The 20,796-nt window shown below is 44.2% G+C and overlaps 1 pseudogene; it reads left to right on the top strand.

The window, feature by feature from the left end:
- The first annotated feature begins 722 nt into the window (after positions 1–722).
- On the top strand, positions 723–1,192 carry LOC134730571 (small ribosomal subunit protein uS19-like; annotated as a pseudogene).
- Positions 1,193–20,796: the final 19,604 nt, after the last annotated feature.

Genomic DNA, 20,796 nt, shown 5'->3' with positions numbered 1-20,796 from the left:
CTGGAGGGCTGTGCTCAGGCTGTGTATATGCTGGGACTGCCTGTCCCCTCAGGCAGAAGTTGCAGAGAAGCAGAAAATAAGCCAGGATCAGGTGAGTCAGACTTCAGCTTGATGAAACAAGCAAAACACACTATTTCTCTTTAGCTCGGGCTCCTGGGATTAGCGGTTAGGTCCCTAGAGTATACTGGGTGTTTATTCTCGGAGACCCGAGGCTCCAAGGAGTAGCAAGAGTCGGAGGCACAGGGCCTCCCCAGGTAGCTCATTGTTGGTTCTACTTCTTGCAGAAGCCAAATTGGGATCCTCTGCCATATACCCTTCATGTTCACAGGCTGCTTCTCAATTCAGCATCAGCTGAGCAACTGCCAGCGGTCCCCGAGAGACAGGAAAGACTGGGTGGGAAATGGACGACTGCGGCCCTGCTGATTCCCACGCTTCCAGGCTCCCAGGGCACCCTTCCCACTCAGCCCTACTGACTGCCATAGTGACTGCTCCATTAGTTACCATGGCCGCTCGGCAACCCACCTGTAAACGAAGCCACTGTTCGATCCCAGAAGACTCCCAATTAAATCACAAATCTGCTGTTTTTCTGCTGTCTGCGAAGAGGATGTATCACCTGAAGCGAAAAATTGGAAACAACCCGAATGACTAAGGAAAAGGGATTGGTTGCACAAACGATGGTTGCATCATTTCAAGTAATATTATGTGGCCATTAAAAAATATCAATCATTTTTCTGAGGATCTGGCAAGATGGCAGAGGTAGAGCAGAAAAAGAAGCGGACCTTCCGCAAGTTCACCTACTGCGGCGTGGACCTCGAGCAGCTGCTGGACATGTCCTACGAGCAGCTGATATAGCCGTACAGCGCGCGCCAGCGGTGGCGGCTGAACTGGGGCCTGCGGCGGAAGCAGCGCTCTCTGCTGAAGCGCCTGCGCAAGGCCAAGAAGGCGGTGCCGCCCATGGAGAAGCCGGAAGTGGTGAAGACTCACCTGCGGGACATGATCATCCTGCCCGAGATGGTGGGCAGCATGGTGGGCGTCTACAACGGCAAGACCTTCAACCAGGTGGAGGTCAAGCCGGAGATGATCAGCCACTACCTGGGCGAGTTCTCCATCACCTACAAGCCCGTGAAGCACAGCCGGCTTCAGGGCCACCCACTCCTCCTGCTTCGTCCCCCTCAAGCAGTGGCTCAGCTAATAAAGGCACACATGTCTCAAAAAAAAAATATATATATATATATATAAAATCATAAGGATATATATAATCATGAGGAGATATATATCTATATAAATCATGAAGATTATGTGGTGACTAGGAAATATGGTTATATTATGATGTTCAGTGAAAATATAAAATCTCATCTCTGCCATGAGTGCAGTGGTAAAAACTATATGTACATCTGGATAAATAAAAACACACCAAAAAAGAGAAAAAATGGGGTGGGAGGATGGTGGGTACAATTTCCCCTTTCATGTATTCTGGTATTTTTCCTGCTGTTTGTGCACTAAGTAAGAAAATCATTTTAAAATCTTGCTCACTAACCTATCATGCACTTTCACCTTCCCCCAAAGAGGAAAAAGCCTCATTCACTGAAATTTGCTAGTGTAGCTCCTTTGCTTATTTTGATATCAACTTTTCAATCAATATTCTCAGGAAAAGATATGACTATTTTAAGTTGAAAGCAAACCACAGATGAACTCAGTTCCCTGGTCAATTATCCTCCCAGTAGGTGGTGACAGTTAAAAGCAGCTCCTTAAGGGCCAAAAGCAGCTCCTTAAGGGCCCAAAACAGCTCCTTAAGGGCCAAACCCTGCAGTGAGGCCTGTAAATAACTTAGATTCTTCAGGTGCTCAGCGTTTGAATTCCTGGATCACCTGTGGCAGGCTCACCTGAAGTAGACATTAGAGGTGGGGCTGTTCTGCACCAGGAACAAAACTACTCAAAAATCCTTGACTCTTTGAATTTGGCTGAGTGAACAGGAAAATTAAGAAATCATCACTTTAAAATGACCCAGAATTTCAGGAGCCACTTTAATACCATTCCTGCCACCAACTCATTGTGTAAGCCTAAGCACATCACTTAGCCACTCTCCAGACTAAGGGAACAGATTGTAGCCTGCCTGTAAATGGCTGATGGACAGAAAAACATGAAAACGATGGTGCTGAGCACTTTGCAAAAAGGAAACAGAGTTCATTTCAAAGAACCTGGGATCTGGAGTCAGAAAGTCTGGATCCAAGCCAAAATCTGCCACGCATGAACACTGGGACGTTAAGGCTATTAGTTTCTGAGTCTGTTTCCTCAGTAAAATGGGGATAATACTCTGTGCAACTGGATTGTTTTGACATTTAAATGAGTTTATGAGAAAAAGCTTTGTAAATTGTAAAGCACATGTATTAGCTTTTAGGGTTGCCATAATAAAATTCCACAGACTGTGTGGTTTAAACAACAGAAATTTTTTTTTTCACAATTCGTGAGTCCGGAAGCCTGAGATTAAGGTGTCAGCAGGGTTGGTTTCTTGTGAGGCCTCTCTCCTTGGCTTACAGACGGCTGCCTTCTCTCTGTGTCTTCCCATGATCTTTCTCAATATGTGTCCGTGTCCTAGTCTCCTCTTCCTATAAGGACACCAGTCATATGGAATTAGGGCCCACCCAAATGACCTCATTTTAACTTCATTACCTCTTAGAAGACCCTATCTCCAAATACAGACGTATTTTATCTGTTTTATTGTACTTGGCTTTATTATGCTTCACAGAAACTGCTTTTTTCACAAATTGAGGGTTTGTGGCAACCCAGCATTGAGCAAGTCTATTGGCATCATTTTTCCAAATACATGTGCTCACTTCATGGCTTTGTGTCACATTTTGGTAATTCTCATAATATTTCAGACTTGTTCATTATTTTTTCTGTTATGATAATCTGTGATAAGTGATACTTGATGTTACTATTATGATTGTTTTGGGGTGCCATGGACTGTACCTATATAAAACAGCAAACTTAATTGATGAATTTGTGTGTTCTGATTGCTCCACTGATTGGTGGTCCCCCAATCTCTCCCTCTCCTTGAGCAGAAATCCATGGATAAGTGGATCTGCATAGTTCAAACCTGTGTTGTTCAAGGGTCAATTGTATTTTAAGCCCACTGTTGCGACCTGCTGCTCAGAAAAAAAGATTTCTTTCCAAATATTACTGTTCATTGACAATGTATTTTGTCACCCAAGATCTCTGATAGAGATGTGCAAGGAGATTAATGTGTTTATGTCTGCTAACACAACATCCATTCTGCAGCCCATTGATCAAGGAGTAATTTTGACTTTCAAGTCTGGTAATTTAAGAAATACATTTTGTAAGGCTATAGCTGCCACAGATAGTGATTCCTCTGATGGACCTGGGCAAAGTAAAATTGAAAATCTTCTGAAAAGGATTCACCATTCTAGATGTCACTAAGAACATCTGTGATTCATGGGAGGAGGTCAAAATATCAACATTAGCAGGAGTTTGGAAGAAGTTGATTCCAACCCTCATGGTTGACGAGGAGCTTAAGACTTCAGTGGAGGAAGTAATTGCAGATATGGTAGAAATAGCAAGAAAACTAGAATTAGAAGTGGAACCTGAAGATGTAACTTGAGAAAAGAAAAACAGCTCAGACCAGAAAAACTTACACCTACCCATGCCTGGGGGTAATTGTTGAAAGACATTTGTTTCTGAGCAGCTGCCTCACCCATGATCTTCTTGTTCCTGGAATCTGTGATACAAAGGACAATGTATAGCCAATGAATAGCTTATGTTATTTTAATGTAAATTCTTGGTAAACACCTTCAGAACTTGCTCTTCTTTTTTCCTGTAAAAACCCACTTATACCTGCTGCTAATTAGAGCATATGTTCAGGGCAATTTGATTCTATGCTCCTATGTTGCAATCCTCAAACTTGACCCAAATAAACTCTCTACTTACACTAATTTTGCCTCAGTTTTTTCCTCCAGGTTGACATTTTGAAATGCTGCAATTTTATGATAAAACTTGAATGGATAAGGAATTGCTTATCAAGGATGAGCCAAGAAAGTGTCTTTTTGTTTGTTTGTTTTGTTCTTTGTTTTTTTTTTTTTAGATGAAATCCACTCCTGGTGAAGATGCTGTGACCATTGTTAAAATGACCACAAAGGTTTTAGAATATTACAGAAGCCTAAAGCAGTGACAGGGTTTGAGAGGATTGTGTCCAATTTTTTTTTCCATCTGTGGGATATGATGAGGTTTCTCTTCAAATAATCTGATCAATCTTTTATTCTTTAATTCATAGTTACCCACCCCCTTTTTTTCTCCTTTTTTCTCCTTTTTTTCCATTTTGCCTTTGTTAGGTGTGCAGGTACGCCACAGTACCAAGCATTATGAGTACCAGCTCACATTCCTTTCCTTATTTGGAAAGAGGACTAACTTTCTAGCTCATTACAGACACCCTTTCCCCTTCCTCTCCACTTTATTTTATGTGCCCACCCTATCTAAAAAAATCATATGTTTAGCCAACCGGATTAGTTTAGATTGTACCACCTGACCCCAGCCAATGAGGAAAGGGTACAGGGGCAGGACTTGCGTCAGGAATAAAGGCTCTCATGCCCCTTTGTTCAGGTGTGCTCTCATGGCGACTGGCCAAGGAGGCATCCCTCTGCACAGAAGTAAAATTGCTTTGCCAAGAATCCTTTGTTTGAGTGTTCAATTTCCTTAGGATTTTGAGCCTTATTCCTAACACATCCCCTCAAGAATTTATCCTTTGAGTTATAAAAAACAATCCAATTACACTCTTTACATTATTTAAAAATGTACTATTCGGCCAGGCACAGTGGTTCACGCTTGTAATCCCAGCACTTTGGGAGGCTGAGGCGGGCGGATCACCTGAGGTCAGGGGTTCAAGACCAGCCTGACCAACGTGGAGAACCCCGTCTTTACTAAAAATACAAAATTAGCTGGGCATGGTGGTGCATGCCTGTAATCCCAGCTACTTGGGAGGCTGAGGCAGGAGAATCACTTGAACCTGGGAGGCGGAGGTTGCAGTGAGCCAAGATTGCACCATTGCACTCCAGCCTGGGCAACAAGAGTGAAACTCTGTCTCAAAAAAATAAAAATTAAAAATAAAAATGTACAATTAAGTTATTATTGACTATACTCATCCTATGGTGCTATAAAATAGTAGGTCTTACTCATTCTATTTTTTTACATTAAATGCTTATCAACCATCCACACCTCCCCCCATGTTTCCTAATACCCTTCCCAGCTAGTAAGCATCCTTCTACTCTGTGTCCATGAGTTCAATTGTTTTGATTTTTAGACCCCACAAATAAGTGAGAACATACAATGTTTGTCTTTCTGTGCCTGGCTGATTTCACTTAACATAATAATCTCCAGTTCTATCCATATTATTGCAAACGACTGGATCTCACTCTTTTCTTTTATGGCTGAATAGTACTCTATATGTGTATGTAAGACATTTATTATTTATTTATTTATTTTTTTGAGACAGAGTCTTTCTCTGTCGCCCAGCCTGGGGTGCAGTGGCGCGATCTCAGCTCACTGAAACCTCCGCCTCCTGGGTTCAAGTAATTCTCTGCCTCAGCCTTCCAAGTAGCTGGAATTACAGGCATCTGTCACCATGCCTGGCTAATTTTTTTGTACTTTTAGTACTGACGGGGTTTCACTATCTTGCCCAGGCTGTTCTTGAACTCCTGACCTCGTGATCCACCTGCCTTAGCCTCCCAAAGTGCTGGGATTACAGGCGTGAGCCACTGTGCCTAGCCCCACATTTTCTTTATTCATTCATCTGTTGATGGACACTTAGGTTGCTTCTAAATCTTAGCTATTATAAACAGTGCTGCAACAAACATAGGAGTGCAGATATCTCTTCGATGAACTGATTTCCTTTCTTTTGGGTTTACTTTCAGTAGGATTGTTGGATCATACGGCAGCTAAATTTTTAGTTTTTTCAGGAACCTCCAAACTGTTCTCCATGGTGGTTGTACTAACTTACATTCCCACCAACAGCATATGGGGTTCCCTTTTCTCCATGTCCTTGCCAGCATTTGTTATTGCCTTCTTTTGGATAGAAACCATTTTAACTGGGGTGAGAGTATATCTCATTGTAGTTTTGATTTGCATTTCTCTGATACTCAGTGATGCTGAGCACCTTTTCATATACTTGTTTGTCATTTGTATGTCTTCTTTTGAGAAATGTCTATTGAGATCTTTTGCTCATTTTTTATTGGATTATTAAATTTTTTTTTCCCTATAGAGTTGTTTGAGCTCCTTATGTATTCTGGTTATTAATCCCTTGTGGGATGGGTAGTTTGCAAATATTTTCTCCCATTCTGTGGGTTGTCTCTTCACTTTGCTGACTGTTTTTTCTCTGCAGAAGCTTTTTAACTTGATGTGATCCTACTTGTCCATTTTTGCTTTGGTTGCCTGTGTTTGTGGGATATTGCTCAAGGAATTTTTCCACAGACCAATGCCCTGGAGATTTTCCCCAATGTTTTCCTATAGTAGTTTCATAGTTTGAGGTCTTAAATTTAAATCTTTAATCCATTTTGATTTGATTTGTGGATATGGTGAGAGATAGGGGTCTAGTTTCATTCCTCTGCATATGGATATCTAGTTTTCGCAGTATCATTTATGGAAAAGCCTGTCTTTTCCCCAGTATATGTTCTTGGCATCTTGTCAAAAATGAGTTCACTGTAGGTGTGTGGATTTGTTTCTGGGTTCTCTATTCTGTTCCATTGGTCTATGTGTCTGTTTTTATGCCAGTACCTTGCTGTTTTGGTTACTATAGCTCTGTAGTATAATTTGAAGTCAGGTAATGTGATTCCTTCAGTTTTATTCTTTTTGCTTAGGATAGCTTTGGCTATTCTGGGTATTTTGTGGTTCAATATATTTAGGATTGTTTCTTCTATTTCTGTAAAGAATGCCATTGGTATTTTGGTAGGAATTGCATTGAATCTGTAGATTTTTCGGGGTAGTATGGACATTTTAACAAGATTTAGTCTTCCAATCCATGAACATGGAATATTTTTCCATTTTTTGGTGTCTTCTTCAATTTCTTTCAATTGAGACCAATTTTGAAAGACACTCTGGTTAAAATGGTATCAAAGCTGGGCATGGTGGCTCATGCCTGTAATCCAAGCACTTTGGGAGGCCGAGCTGGGCAGATCACAAGGTCAGGAGATCAAGACCAGCCTGGCCAACATAGCAAAACCCTGTCTCTACTAAAAATACAAAAACTAGCCGGGTGTGCTGGCATGTGCCTGTAGTCCCAGCTACTCCGGCGGCTGAGGAAGGAGAATCACCTGAACCTGGGAAGTGGAGGTTGCAGTGAGCTGAGATCGTGCCATTGCACTCCAACCTGGGTGACAGAGTGAGCCTCCATCTCCAAAAAATAAAATAAAATAAAATAAAATGGTATCAAACAGTATCTCATGCTACAGAGAAAACTTTCGTGAAAGGAAGAGTCAATCAATGAGACAAACTTCATGTCTTATTTTAAGAAATTGCTACAGCCACCCCAGCTTTCAGCAACTGCGACTGTGATCAGTCAGCAGTCATCAATATTATGGCAAGATCCTCCACAAGCAAAAAAATTACAACTCCCTGACAGCTCAGATGATCATTAGCACTTTTTAGTAATAAAGCATCTTTTAATTAAGGTATGTTCATTTTTTTCTAGACATAATGCTGTTGCACACATAGTAAACTACAGCATAGTATAAACATAACCTTTATATGCACTGCAAAACCAAAAAAAAAAAATGTGTGTGACTGGCTTTATTGTGATATTTGTTTCATTTCAGTGGCTGAAACTCAACCAACAATATTCCCAAGGTATGCCTGTTCAGTCACATTCTGAGGTACTGAGGTTTAGGACTTCAATATATGAATTTGGAGACACAATTCAGCCATAACAACACAATATAAATATTTTTCTGGACTTACCTGGGACTTCCCATGATGGGCATTTAGCACACAGTAGGAAATAGCTTTGTTGACCATTTTTCCACTACATCATCATGGCGAGAGGCAGCAGGAGAGACCTGACAGCACTCTGAGCTTGCTCTCTGCTGCTGTGGGGCCAGGATCTTCTGCGGCTATGGGCCTCCAGTCCCACTCAGCAAATAAATGAGCCATATTCCCTTTGGGTTTGAAATGCTTTTTTGTAGGAAAGGAGTAATCAAATACTTAACAGCTACTAACTGTTAAGTATTAACAGGGAGAAACAGGTATGCATGGGTTGTGGGCATTTGTCTCTGTTTACATTTGTAAGTGTCTTCTGGAACAGCCCATCCAGGCCCTTTAAGGAGCTTTCACCAGCTAAAGGAAAAACTACCAACAGGGAGGCCAGGTCACTTTTCTTCCAAATTCTTCCCAAAGTATTTACTTTCATCTGCTGGGAAAAGACCTCAACAAACATTTATCAAGGACCTCTTTTGTGCCTGAGGCTGTGCTGGGTCTGGAAGGAATGTACTGCTTCACTGGGCCTGTTTAGTAAATACAGACATTGCTCAACCAATAAGGAGGAGAGAGAGTCCGTGGGTTCAGGAGCTGGGAATTCACTTGTGCCAGCAGAATGGAGGAGGGCCCTGGTCAGGAAGATAGGTTATTTGGTGCTGCTATGTTATTTTTTATTTTGCCTCTTTACGGATGTAAGGAAGAGACATGCCCACGTTACCTGCGAGCCATCTCTCAGTGGCACAGAATCCCATCCTCTCAACATTGCTGTGTCCCAGTGCTTCCAAGGTGGTGGGGGTGAGGAGAGGGTTCAGTGCTTTTCATGGAATCTGGATTTCAACTTAAGGCCAATAGATTTACCCTCTTTCTGAATGTCTAGAATTTATCCTAGCAGAGGATCTAGCTGTGTCAGTTTACCCTTCTCCAAAACGGAGCTCTGCTATCTGCCAGAAGCAAAGGACATTTGTTGTTTTTGCCTGCCCAGCTTACCTCCCACTTCTCTTGGAAATAAAACCACACTTTCCTTCCTGGAACCCATTCTATGTGGTTCAGGTGGGGCTGACCTCACCTCCCCCAATGCAGGGAAGGTGCCCTGTCCTTAGTCTAGCCAATAGGAGTAGCTCTCTAGCCCTTGGCACAGGGATTGGCACAGAGCTGGGCATATGACTCAAGCACAGCCAAACACAGCCTGCTTCAGGCATTGATGTGGCAGCCACAGGAGAGCAGTTCTGCCCTCCTCTTGGATAACATGCTCTAAGGATGGCTTGGAACTGCTTGCAGCCATCTTCTCCAGTGGTACAGGGGCACAGAGGACACTTTCATCATCTGGAGAAACTGAAGCCAATGTACAAAGAGAAATCGCAGAGAGATGGAAAGCTAAAGGCAACCTTAAAGACAATCTTTGAGCCTCTGGATCCATCTGTTCTCAGGAGCTAATACATTTCCTATGTTGCTTATACTCCTTTGAGCTGGGTTTCTGTCACTGGGATTGGAAAACTGACTGTTGCAGCAACAGGGTTTTGTACTGAGCCTCCTCAGAGACAGCCAGCATTTCTCATGCTTGGCCCATGGTGTTTACCCTTGGCTGGAGCCCTGATTCTCATTAAACTAATTACGGGCAGAGTATGAGGACTACATTCACTCAGAGATCAGGGCACAAAGCATTGCAACTTTATGCAGAGATTACTGCTGAGGACCACTCCCCTTGGAAGTAAGCTGTGGACTAGAGAGTCATTTCACACTTAAACCCTTCCCTCTATGTCTTTGGCCTTTAAACTCTGGTTTCTATTCTTTACTTTCTGAGTGTGTATTTTCAAATCACCCCTTGGGGAGGGGTCTCAGGAACATCCCAGGCTCCATATCAAATGCAGGAAGGTATTTACCATGCATGACAGGTTTCCTATAGTTCTTTGGACTGCAGAGGAGTACTGCACTGCACGCATGAGCATGGGTGGTGGGGTCAGATGGAATGAAGATCTTTGGCTTTGAGGCAGTGTAACCTGTCTGCCTTCCTCTGTCATTGTGAATTCCTCAATTCACGTTACTGTCAACCTCTCCCCATGTCTCCAAATTACCCTGTGGTCCACTGGCCATTTTATATGCACATCATTCTAGCCTCAGAACATGCCAGTTCCCTTCCCCTAATGTCTTATTGCCTGTATGAATCTAAACTTGAGGGAGTCTACTGGATTATCTTGCCCACGACCATAGCAGTTTTGTTTGTTTGTTTGTTTGTTTTGAGACAGAGTCTCACACTGTTGCCTGGGCTGGTGTGCAATGACACAATCTCGGCTCACTACAACCTCTGCCTCCCAGGTTCAAGCGATTCTTCTGCCTCAGCCTCCGTAGCTGGGATTACAGGTGCCTGCCACCATGCCTGGCTAATTTTTTGCATTTTTAGTAGAGATGGGGTTTCACTATATTGGCTGGGCTGGTCTCAAACTCCTGAACTTGTGATCTGCCTGCCTCAGCCTACCAAAGTGCTGGGATTACACGCGTGAGCCACCACGCCCTGCCAACCATAGCAGTTTACATGTGGGTTTGGTTTGGGACTGAGAGTCAAGATCCACTGAGGGGCGTGGCTTCTCTTCCAGTATTTACTTTTGTTTGCAAATGAGTACATATTCCGACTCCGACTCCGAAGTCTTATAAAGCTTTTCTAACTCAATTTTCAGAGGTAACAATAGACTCAACCTGAACATTTGATTGACAGTATCCTCTGCTTCCTTTTGCACAGGGTACTTGTGTCATTTCTCCTCCTCTAAGTAATTGCAGCAGCTTTGGTTTCTCTCTTTGCTATGTGACACAGCATGAAGGTTTCGACAGGAGTTTAACTATTACCCTTTAATGTTTTTGTTGTGTTACTGTCAAATTGTGTCTTCTTAAAGGTTGCTTCCTGTCCTTTCTTAGGAGCAGGAAAAAAAAAAGTGGCTGTGTGTCTTATGCCCTATCTGTATAAAATGCCTTTCATTATTGATAAAGATACACTATTCCAGGAGACTCACCTATTTAACCAGGTCAAGAGCTGGAAACCTTTGTCCAGTCTGTGTTCAGCCTCTAGTCCCACAGTGATGTGAATACAAAGCAGGTGTTCAGCACACAGGCCATAAGCCAAGAGCAGTAGATGGCATGCAGAAGGAAGAGGGTCACTTTCTGCTTCATCATTTGGGATTCTAGTGGACCAAGAGAAGGAATGCCAAGGAGAGGACCTAGACTCCTAACCCCCACATGCCACACTTTTATTTCTCCTAAGATTAACGATGTTTATCACTATTTGAGGTACTGTTAATGTGCTAGATACTTTAAGTGCTTGGCATATGTTACCTAAACCTTAAAAGAATTTTATGAGGTGGAGAATATGATTCCCATTTTATACATAAACAAACTCAAAGATGTTGAGAGAATACCTGAAGAAGTTAAAAGGCTGTCACGCAGCCAGAGGTGACCCTGGGCTTTTGAGTGCTGGCAGGTGGCAAACACCCAGGTGAGAGCTGTGGGGTGGCCTGCAGACCCCGAGGAGTTAGAAACAGAGGCCTTGGGACAGGCTCCAGGAAGGTGGCCTGTGTGAGAACCTCTCTAGTCCCCAGTGCTCCTGGGAGAGGCAGCTCAAGCGCAAAGCCAGATGCACCCCGCAGTGGGGTGAGAGAGGGGCATAGATCACCTTCCAGAAATAGCTGCCGAGTTGATGTTAAATTTTGTAGGTTTTCTTGATTCCGTTTGTTAATATAATCTTGTGCTCATGGGTGTTAAAAGATGTGGGCCTGAGGTAATACTCATTTGGCTTATTGTAATAGTTACTCCTGGGCATTACACATGCTAAATAAAGCAAAATATTCACCAAGCTCCCAATCTGAGCTCCTTGGGTCAGTAAGCCGAGGTCACAATCTTTTCCTACTCCCACTAGTGAGTTAAATTCTGGAATGGCTCTGAATTATCAATATGTCAATAAAATGTCAGTCAGCCAGGGCGACATGCTATTGCAGTATTGACTGTCGGATCCTAAAGCAAAAACATGTTTTAATTGTTTTTGCTGAGTGTAGGGAAGCCAGTAAGTAGAGACCAGGTTTGAGAGGGTTAGAGATTGCCACTGATCTTTATTTTTCAGTTTTGAGAGTCTTGTAGCATTGTGGAACCCATTTCTCATTTTCGCCCACAGAATTTATATCAGAGTCAGAAACAGGAACCTGCAAAGGGAAATATCTGGGAAAACAGGCTGTTCCAGGCTTACCTGGTAGGGCAGGGCTGGTGCCCAGGTACAATCATTGGCCAGTGTAAATATATGCGAGTCAGCTAGTGGTGATGACTTTGAAGCATGGGAGGAGGAGATGGGTGCCGCCTTTACCTCCATAAGCATTTGCTTAACTGATTAGACTCTCCAGGTACAGTGTGGTGAGGAATGAGACTAACTGCAGCCAGACTGCAAAACTGTGGGTGTGGCATGTCTTCCGGAAAGACCTCCTTATCTTTCCCCATAGAGCAACAATGGTTCCCCTTTTTCTTTGCTTTAGCCCAAAGGTGGGTCTCATCTTGGAAGTCACTTAGGGTTCTCTTTTTCCTGAGGGACACACGTGGGCAAAGATTTGAATACGTCTGGGCCCAGGGGCTTTTCCATCCTAAGGACCTTGTCGCCTTTTGTGCTTTGCCTTGTTTCTCTTTTTCTTTTCATTCTACTCTTTTTCTTTTTTTTGAGGCGAAGCCTTGCTCTGTTGCCCAGGCTGGAGTGCAGTGGCACGATCTTGGCTCACTGCAGCCTCCACCTCCTGGATTCAAGCGATTTTCCTGCCTCAGCCTCCCAAGTAACTGGGACTACAGGCACGCACCATCACACCCAGCTAATTTTTTTTTTTTTTTTGTATTTTTAGTAGAGACGGGGTTTCACCATGCTGGCCAGGCTGGTCTCGAGCTCCTGACATCAAGTGGCTTCCAGAGGCCCCCCTTGGCCTCCCAAAGTGGTGGGATTACAGGCATGAGCCACTGCATCTGGCTATCTTTTCATTCTGCTCTTAACTCTCACCCTAACCCACAGGAGACCTTATGCAAACTGGAAAAAGAACACCTCTCTTGGCAGGTGTAGCCTGTACCAGGCTGCATGGCCGGGTGGGCAGATGATGGGCTGGACTTGGGTCCCCAATTTTCCCCTCAGTGGGTATTCCTGTGCAGTGAACACTGCATAGCTGAATGTGGTAGCCCTGTTAATGCTCATCATTTTCTTACCTTGTACTACAAAGGTAAGCTGCAGAGCCTTTTGGGGGCAAGGCAGGTATAAAATGAATTAAGTATTAATGCGATATAGCTGAGTAGGCTATTCCCCCACTGTTAACTTGACAGAGTGGTACCAGGTGGGGTCCCACACACCTGGTGGGGGAGTAGTGGTCACCCCTGGAGGAGGCTTCTTTAGAAATACAGATATGCTTTGCGGGGTGAGCTGAATGGAAACTGCAGCCACTTCTGGGGAGTGAGGGTGAGTCTAGGCACAGGCAGGAATCAGCATGGATTTCGAGAGGCGTAGATGGAACGATTCTGGAGTAGAAAGAGTGATGTGTTTTGATGCTGTCAGATGGCAGCTGAAACAGAGAGCAAAAGCTGTCATTAACTGTTCAGAGCCGATGGCAGGAAGAAGATAAGAGAGGAAAGTAGAGCAGGGCAGAGGAAAGAAGAGAAGAGGAGGAGAAGAGACAGAGGACAGGGAGGGGAGAAGACAGGAGAGGAAGCAGGGAGAAGAGGAGAAGGGAAGGGAGAGGAGCATAATAACATTTCCAAGGTCTGAGGAATTCAGTTTTACTCATGCTCACTCTATTACCATTTATTACCTCCTCCATTCAGTACATGTTTATCGAGCTTCTTCTCTATGCCAGGTACTGTGACAGAGAGATGAGCACACAATCCAGTGGGGAACACAAACATTGAAAGCAATGATTGCTGCTTGCTGGGCTCTGATGGATGATGTTACAGCAGCACAGAGTGGGCTTAGGAGTTAATAACGGGGAAAAGTGCAGGATGGCACCATATTTCTGTTTTAAGTGACTGTATGAATGAGAGTGCTCCTGGCTAAGATATGAACACAGTTGCCACAAACTGGGATAAAGAACATGAAAGAAGCAAGTGTGGTGGATGTAAGAATATGAGCCCAACATTAGACATGCTGCATCTGGGGTGGAATGACACCAACTGGTGACCGGTAGATAGATAAGCCACTGGAAGGCAAGCTCCAGGGCGACAGAGCTTTCAGCCTACGCCATCTAATACTGCATCCCGAGGACCTGCAAGAGTGCCTGGCACACATGAGGTGCTCAGTACATATTTGTGGAGTGGGTGCGTAGCTCGGATGTGGAGGCACCCCTGTGGAAGTCCTCACTGGTTGCCCACATTCATCTTGATGCTGCACTTAGTTAGCATTTTATTGCACACTCTGCCACCCCCAACCCTAAAACAAAGCTAATATCCACAATGCGTCAGTGAATTGTGCCTGTCACGTAGGAAGTGCTCAATAAATATTTATCAATGATAAATCTCATATTAATGTTAATACAGGATCGACGATGTGTTAATTATATTAATATAGAATATATTATAATAATAAATGTGTATTATATAGAGATGTATAGATAACAAGTAATAGGCCGCAGTTCTTGAGGGGAGTTTGGGAATAATAATGATATTGCCCAGCAGATAGCAGAAACCTAAATATGTCTTCTCTCCTGCCAGCCAGCTTGGCTCTTCTCATTCTCTTTCCCCATGTGATCTCTAAACTCTCCATTAACTGAACTGCTCATCTTTGACTCTTGGCCTACATGCCCGTGGGAGCATAACAAAAGCCTGGCATTCACTCAGCAGTGTCTTCGAGCCTTCTCTTTGGGGTACTTCATTCATCCGACCACCAATGGATCTGAAGCTCAGGCAGCATCTAGGAATGCAGATTTGGGGGCCAAAGGAGTGAGTGAGGAGGTGGAGTGTGAGGGAAAGAGGCTGAGGTGAAGCCCCTGTGAAACACTGAAGGCTGAGAGGCGGGGAGAAAGAGCAGTCTCTGCAGAGACAGGAGCTTGTGCATCCTCATCCAGCTTCCAGCCAGCTTACCTGTCCAGCTTCACAGCAGTATGTGTCCAGCCCATCACTGCAAGAGTCAGCTGGTCATGCACTATCAGGAACAAAGTTTGCAATAAATAGTTTTTGAATGAAGAAAGTTCCACCACTCTCACAAAAATGGACTCTCTGCTCTAGTAATTCCGAAATAACTTCAGTTCTCAGAACATGCCCTGTTCTTTTCAATTTATTTTTAGCCATCCATTCACTCATCCATTTGTTCACTTAACAGGCCCATTTCCAAAACCATTCTCACATTTTAGGTTTTTGTTATGGCAGCACCCCATTTCTAGGTACCCACAGTATTGTAAAGTCACCACAAGTCGCTACCACACTAAGCTCCTCCTGAGCAGGGACAGAGTTTTGGCCTCTGTGTTGCCCTGAAGGCTCCAGCCTGACTCAGCCAACCCTCACTAAGACCAGCAGTCACAGGCCTGTACCAGCTCACCAGACGACCACTCTTACCCTAGTACCATGATACATTTTCAGACAATTTAGCCAAGTCGGCAGCTAAAGAAGCGGCATCATTGCAAAGAGGTGAAGATCAGAAACAAAGGGAAAAATAATGGCTCCATGCAAATCTTGCAAGGAATTTAAAAGGATACAGGAAAAGGTTTCAGGAAAGACTGCTTCAGTAGCTCAGAACCAGGCCCAGGATTCTCATCCAGAGGCTGCCTTTAAAAAAATAGCATAATTTCACTCTTGGCAGCTCTATTAGCCCATTCTTGCATTGCTATAAAGAAGTACCTGAGACTGGGTAATGGATAAAGAAAAAGGGGTATAATTGGCTCACAGTTCTGCTGGCTTTGCAAGAAGCATGGTGCTGATATCTGCTCAGCTTTTAGGGAGGCCTCAGGGAGCTTACAATCATGCTAGAAGGTGAAGGTGAGCAAGACGCCACATAGTGAAAGCAGGGGCAAGCAAGGGGTCTGATCTTAAATGACCAGATCTTATAAGAACTCACTACCACAAAGACAGTATCAAGCCATGAGGGACCCACCTCCATGATCCAAACACCTCCCACCAGGCCCTACCTCTAGCATTGGGGATTGCAATTCCACATGAGATTTGGGCAGGGACAAATATCCAAACTATATAATTCCATCCCAGATCCTCCCAAATCTTGTATTCTTCTTACATACAATCATGACTTCCCAACAGTCTCACAAAATCTTAACTCATTCCACATTAATTCAAAAGTACAAAGTCACATCTCAGACAAGGCAAATCCCTTCCACCTGTGAGCCTGTAAAATAAAAAACAAGTTAGCTACTTCCAAGATACAATGAAGGTACAGGCATTGGGTAAACATTGCCATTCCAAAAGTGAGAAATTGCCAGAAAGAAAGGGGCTACAGGCCCTATGCAAGTTCAAATTTTAGCAGGGCAGTCATTAAATCTTAAATGTCCAAAATAATCTCCTTTGACTCCATGCCCGACATTCAGGGCACAGCAGTGCAAGGCCTTGGGCAGCTCTGCTCCTATGGCTTTGCAGAGTTCAGGTCCTGCAGCTGCTCTCACAGGCTGGAGTTGAATGACTGCCTCTCTTCAAGGTGCAGGTACAAGCTACCAGTGAATCTACTATTCTTGGATCTGGAGGATGGTGGCCCCCTTTTCACAGCTCCACTAGGCACTGACCCAGTGGGGAAGCTGTGTGGATTCTCCAACCTCATATTTCCCCTCCACACTGCCCTAGTAGAGGCTCTCTATGAGGTCTCTGCCCCTGCAGCAGGCTTCTGCCTGAATACGCAGTCTTTTCCGTATGTCCTCTGAAATCTAGGTGTAGGCTCTCACACTTCCTTCACTTTTGCATTCTGTATGCCTGCAGGCTTAACACTACATGGAAGCTGCCAAGGCTTATAGCTTGTGTCCTCTGAAGCAGCAGCCTGAGCTGTATCTGGGGCCCTTTGAGCAAAGCTGGAGCTGGAGTGGGTGATGCAGGCAGCAGTGTCCCAAGGCTGCCCAGGTCGTCCTAAGACTGCCTCAGGCATTGGGGCTCTGGGCCTGCCCCCACCACCATTCTTTCACCCTAGGCCTCTGGGCCTGTGATGGGAGAGGCTGCCCTGAAGGTCTCTGAAATGCCTCTGTGGCCATTTCCCCATTGTCTTCGATTATTAGCACTTAGCTCCCTTCTAGTTATGCAAATTTCTCTAGCGAGTGGTTGCTCCACAGCCAGCTTGAATTCCTCTCCCTAAAAAGCTTTTTCTTTCTCTGCTACATGGCCAGATAATTTTCTAAACTTTTACACTCTGCTTCCTATTTAATTTCCAACTTTAAGTCATTTTTTTGTTCCTGCATTGAAGTGTAGGCTGTTAGAAGCAGCTATGCCACTTCTTGAACACTTTGCTGCTTAGACATTTCTTCTGCCAGATACTCTAGATCATCACTCTTTAGTTCAAACTTCCACAGATCCTTAGGGCATAAACAGAATGCAGTCAAGCTCTTTGCTAAAGCATAATACATGAGCTTTTGCTACAGTTCCCAATAAGTTCCTTGTTTTCATCTGAGGCCTCAAAAGCCTGGACTTCACTGTCCATTATCACTATCAGCATTTTGGTCACAACCATTTAACCAGTCTATAAGAAGTTTCAAACTTTCCCTCATCTTCCTGTCTTCTGAGCCTTCCAAACTCTTCCAACCTTTGTCCATTACCCAGTTCCAAAGCTGCTTCCACATTTTCTGATATCTGTATGGCAATGCCCTACTCCTCAGTACGAATTTTCTGTATTAGTCAATTCTTGATTGCTATGAAGAACTATCTGAGACTGGCTAATTTATAAAGAAAAGAGGCTTAATTGGCTCACAGCTCTGCAGGCTTTACAGGAAGCATGGTGCTGACTTAGCTTCTAGGGAGGCCTCAGGAAGCTTACAGTCATGGCGAAGGGGGACCAGGCACATCACATGACAAAAGCAGGAGTAAGCAAGAGAGAGTGACGGGGAGGTGCCATACACTTTTAAATGACCAAATCTCATGAGAACTCACTATCATGAAGACAGCACCAAGCCATGAGGAACCCATCTCCATGACCCAAACACCTCCCACCAGGCCCCACCTCCGGCATTGGGGATTACAATTCAACATGAGATTTGTGTGGGTACAAATATCCAAACTATGTTAGCAACTGTCCATCCATTGGAATTTTGGTGGCTTCACAGGGAAGACATTCTATCCCTCTCCTTTTCCCATACCTTCCTTCAGATGACCTACCCCATTACCTTCAAAGAATTCCACAGTCACAAAGTTATTCCTTAGGCATAAGACTCTTTGGCTCCTGGAAAACAGAGAATCTCTGGAAGGGATGGTCTAGGTCTTATGAGAGTCAGGGAGAATTGGTGTATGCAATCCTCTGCTGGGGGCAGGCTTATATGAGAATAAAAGAAGAGGAAGCCACTGTGAGGATGTTCAGAGGAGAGGGTAGAGAAGATGGTGGTGAAAGGGGAACAGTAGGACCAAGGAGCAAAGACAGCCAATAATTTGGGGATTTCAGAAACTCTGACATCCTGTCCTTTATAATTCTGGAGGTGCTGCTGAGCCCTGCTGCCTGCTCTGGAGTTTCTTGGCATTTGCTTTGCCTGTTTGCTCATTTACTATCAGCAAAGTAGCTGGACATTTCACCAGTTATCAAGGACTGTGCTAGGTCGGGCAGCACCAGGGGCTACGGACACACAGACAGCCTCAGCTGCAAGGGCCAAACATCGTCACTCCAGAGATGGAGGTCAAGCTCCAAGCTGGCCTCACCTGCGGCTGCCTGAAGACTGGGAAATGCACAGGCTTTCCAGTGAGACAAAGCTGAGTTCAAACCTGGCCCTGTTCCTCTAGCTGTGTGGCCATGGACATTGATTACCCTTTCTGAAGCATAGCTTTACCAATTGTAAAGTGAAGATCATCATACCCAACCCAGAGGGTTGTTAGGAGAAAAAATGAAAGAAGCTTTGTAGCATACCTAATGCAGGGTCTGGATCACAGCAATTGCTGAAAAACAGTTGTCCCCTTCCCCTTCCCTCTTGGCTCTGTCTTCCTGCATTTCATTAGTCAGATCTCTGTGGTTTTCCTAGAACATCTCTAACTGCAAACCATCAACTACTAAAAACCCTCAAGGAGGGGTAAAATGGATAATAGGAATTTCTAGTGACATAAAAGTGATATCATGTTTGTATGTGTAACTATCAATCAATTTCAGAGAAAAGCAGGCTTGCATATCTGAGCAGACACCACCAGCTTTCTTCTGCTTCTGCAGATTGAATTTTATTTTATTAAGAGCAGAACAATGGGCCTGATTTTCCTCTTTGGATACTAAAGAAGACAAATTAGTCAAAAGGAAATTCAGCTGAAACTGTATGTAGTATTTGAGATCCTAAGCCCCGAGACGGAGCCTCTGTGTGACCTTGAGGAGCTGCGTGCATGCTCACTGCTGGATCCCAGCATGATGTGGCCATGGCTGGGTCAGGAGCACAGGAGGCTCAAGGCCAGTCCAGGGCCTGGTCAACAGAGCAGCACACGCAAAATCAAAGTGACCCTGGGCCTTGATGAGGGACACGCTGCCTTCCTGAGCAGTGCATGCTGCATGAGCGTAACTGATTACCACATTTTTAAAAGAAAAAAATGAATTTTCTTAACCTTTTTCCTTTTCCCCCACCTCCTACTTAGCTCTTTAGGAATGCAATTATAACCTTTACCTTCTCTCCACCAGACACTCCCTACACGGCAAGCTTATCTAACTATGTGTTTACTTAGAAGTTCTGGAGGCTGAACCTTGAAACACAGCAGGCACTTCTGGAACTCTCTCTCGCCAGGAGATTGCCTCAAGATAACAGTTAATTTACAACCTAAATTTTGCCCTAGATAAAATTAAAATTGTCAATTTACAACAGGGCCCTGCCCACAATGGTGCTAGCCAGACCACTTGATAGATAAGACCCAGGAAGCAAGTCACATGGGCCCCACACCTCCTCCCCTACCTCCTACATGAGGTTGACTCCAAGTCCCCCTTTAAAAGCCCCTGCTTTCTGCCCTGAAAGCTGAAGTAATACCCTTAAGGCAGGAGCCTGTACTTCTTCCTCTCAGCTAAGCTCTGGAATAAAAGTCACTTTCTTTCCACCAGAACTCCTTAATAATTGGACTCTACCAGCCATGAGCAGCCGGATCCGTGGGACTCACTGTCATAACTGGTTGTGGGGACCGGCCCCCGCACTGGCAAGTTCAAGTCAACAAACTATGCTAGGCAGTGTTAAAGGTAGAGGGCAAAAAGGGACTATAACATGGTCTCCACCCTCCTGAAATATTAAACACAAGCTAGGTCAGGGATTCTTAATCTTTTTCGTGTCATTGGAAATCAGAAGTATAGACCCCTTCTCAGAATAATGTTTTTAAATGTGTGAAATGAAATGAGATCACAAATGAAACCAACTCGAATGGAGCACACGAGGTCTCATGCACACATGGAGGGAAGTATTATTTCTAATTTAGAGGTATGAGCAGATCATAATGGTCAGGGGGTGTCTGAAAACTTTATGGAGGAGCCGTTAAAGACTTCTCCACGCAGAAATGGGGGAAGGCATTTCATGCACAGGGAACAGCATGAACAATCGTTTGGAAACAAGGGCGTGCAGATGCATTAAAGGGAACAGAATAATCAAGTGAGGCTGGGGCTTTGCAGGAAGCACCCAGTGCTTGTACCTGGGTCCTCTCTCTGTCTCTTAGAATCCTAGCCAATGTGAAAGGAAAATAAATCTTGGGGTCCCCAAA

Source organism: Pan paniscus, chromosome 1, assembly GCF_029289425.2.
Source record: "Pan paniscus chromosome 1, NHGRI_mPanPan1-v2.0_pri, whole genome shotgun sequence".
Taxonomy (NCBI): domain Eukaryota; kingdom Metazoa; phylum Chordata; class Mammalia; order Primates; family Hominidae; genus Pan; species Pan paniscus.
Note: the sequence above shows the minus strand (reverse complement) of the source record. Positions and strands in the feature narration are given on the sequence as shown.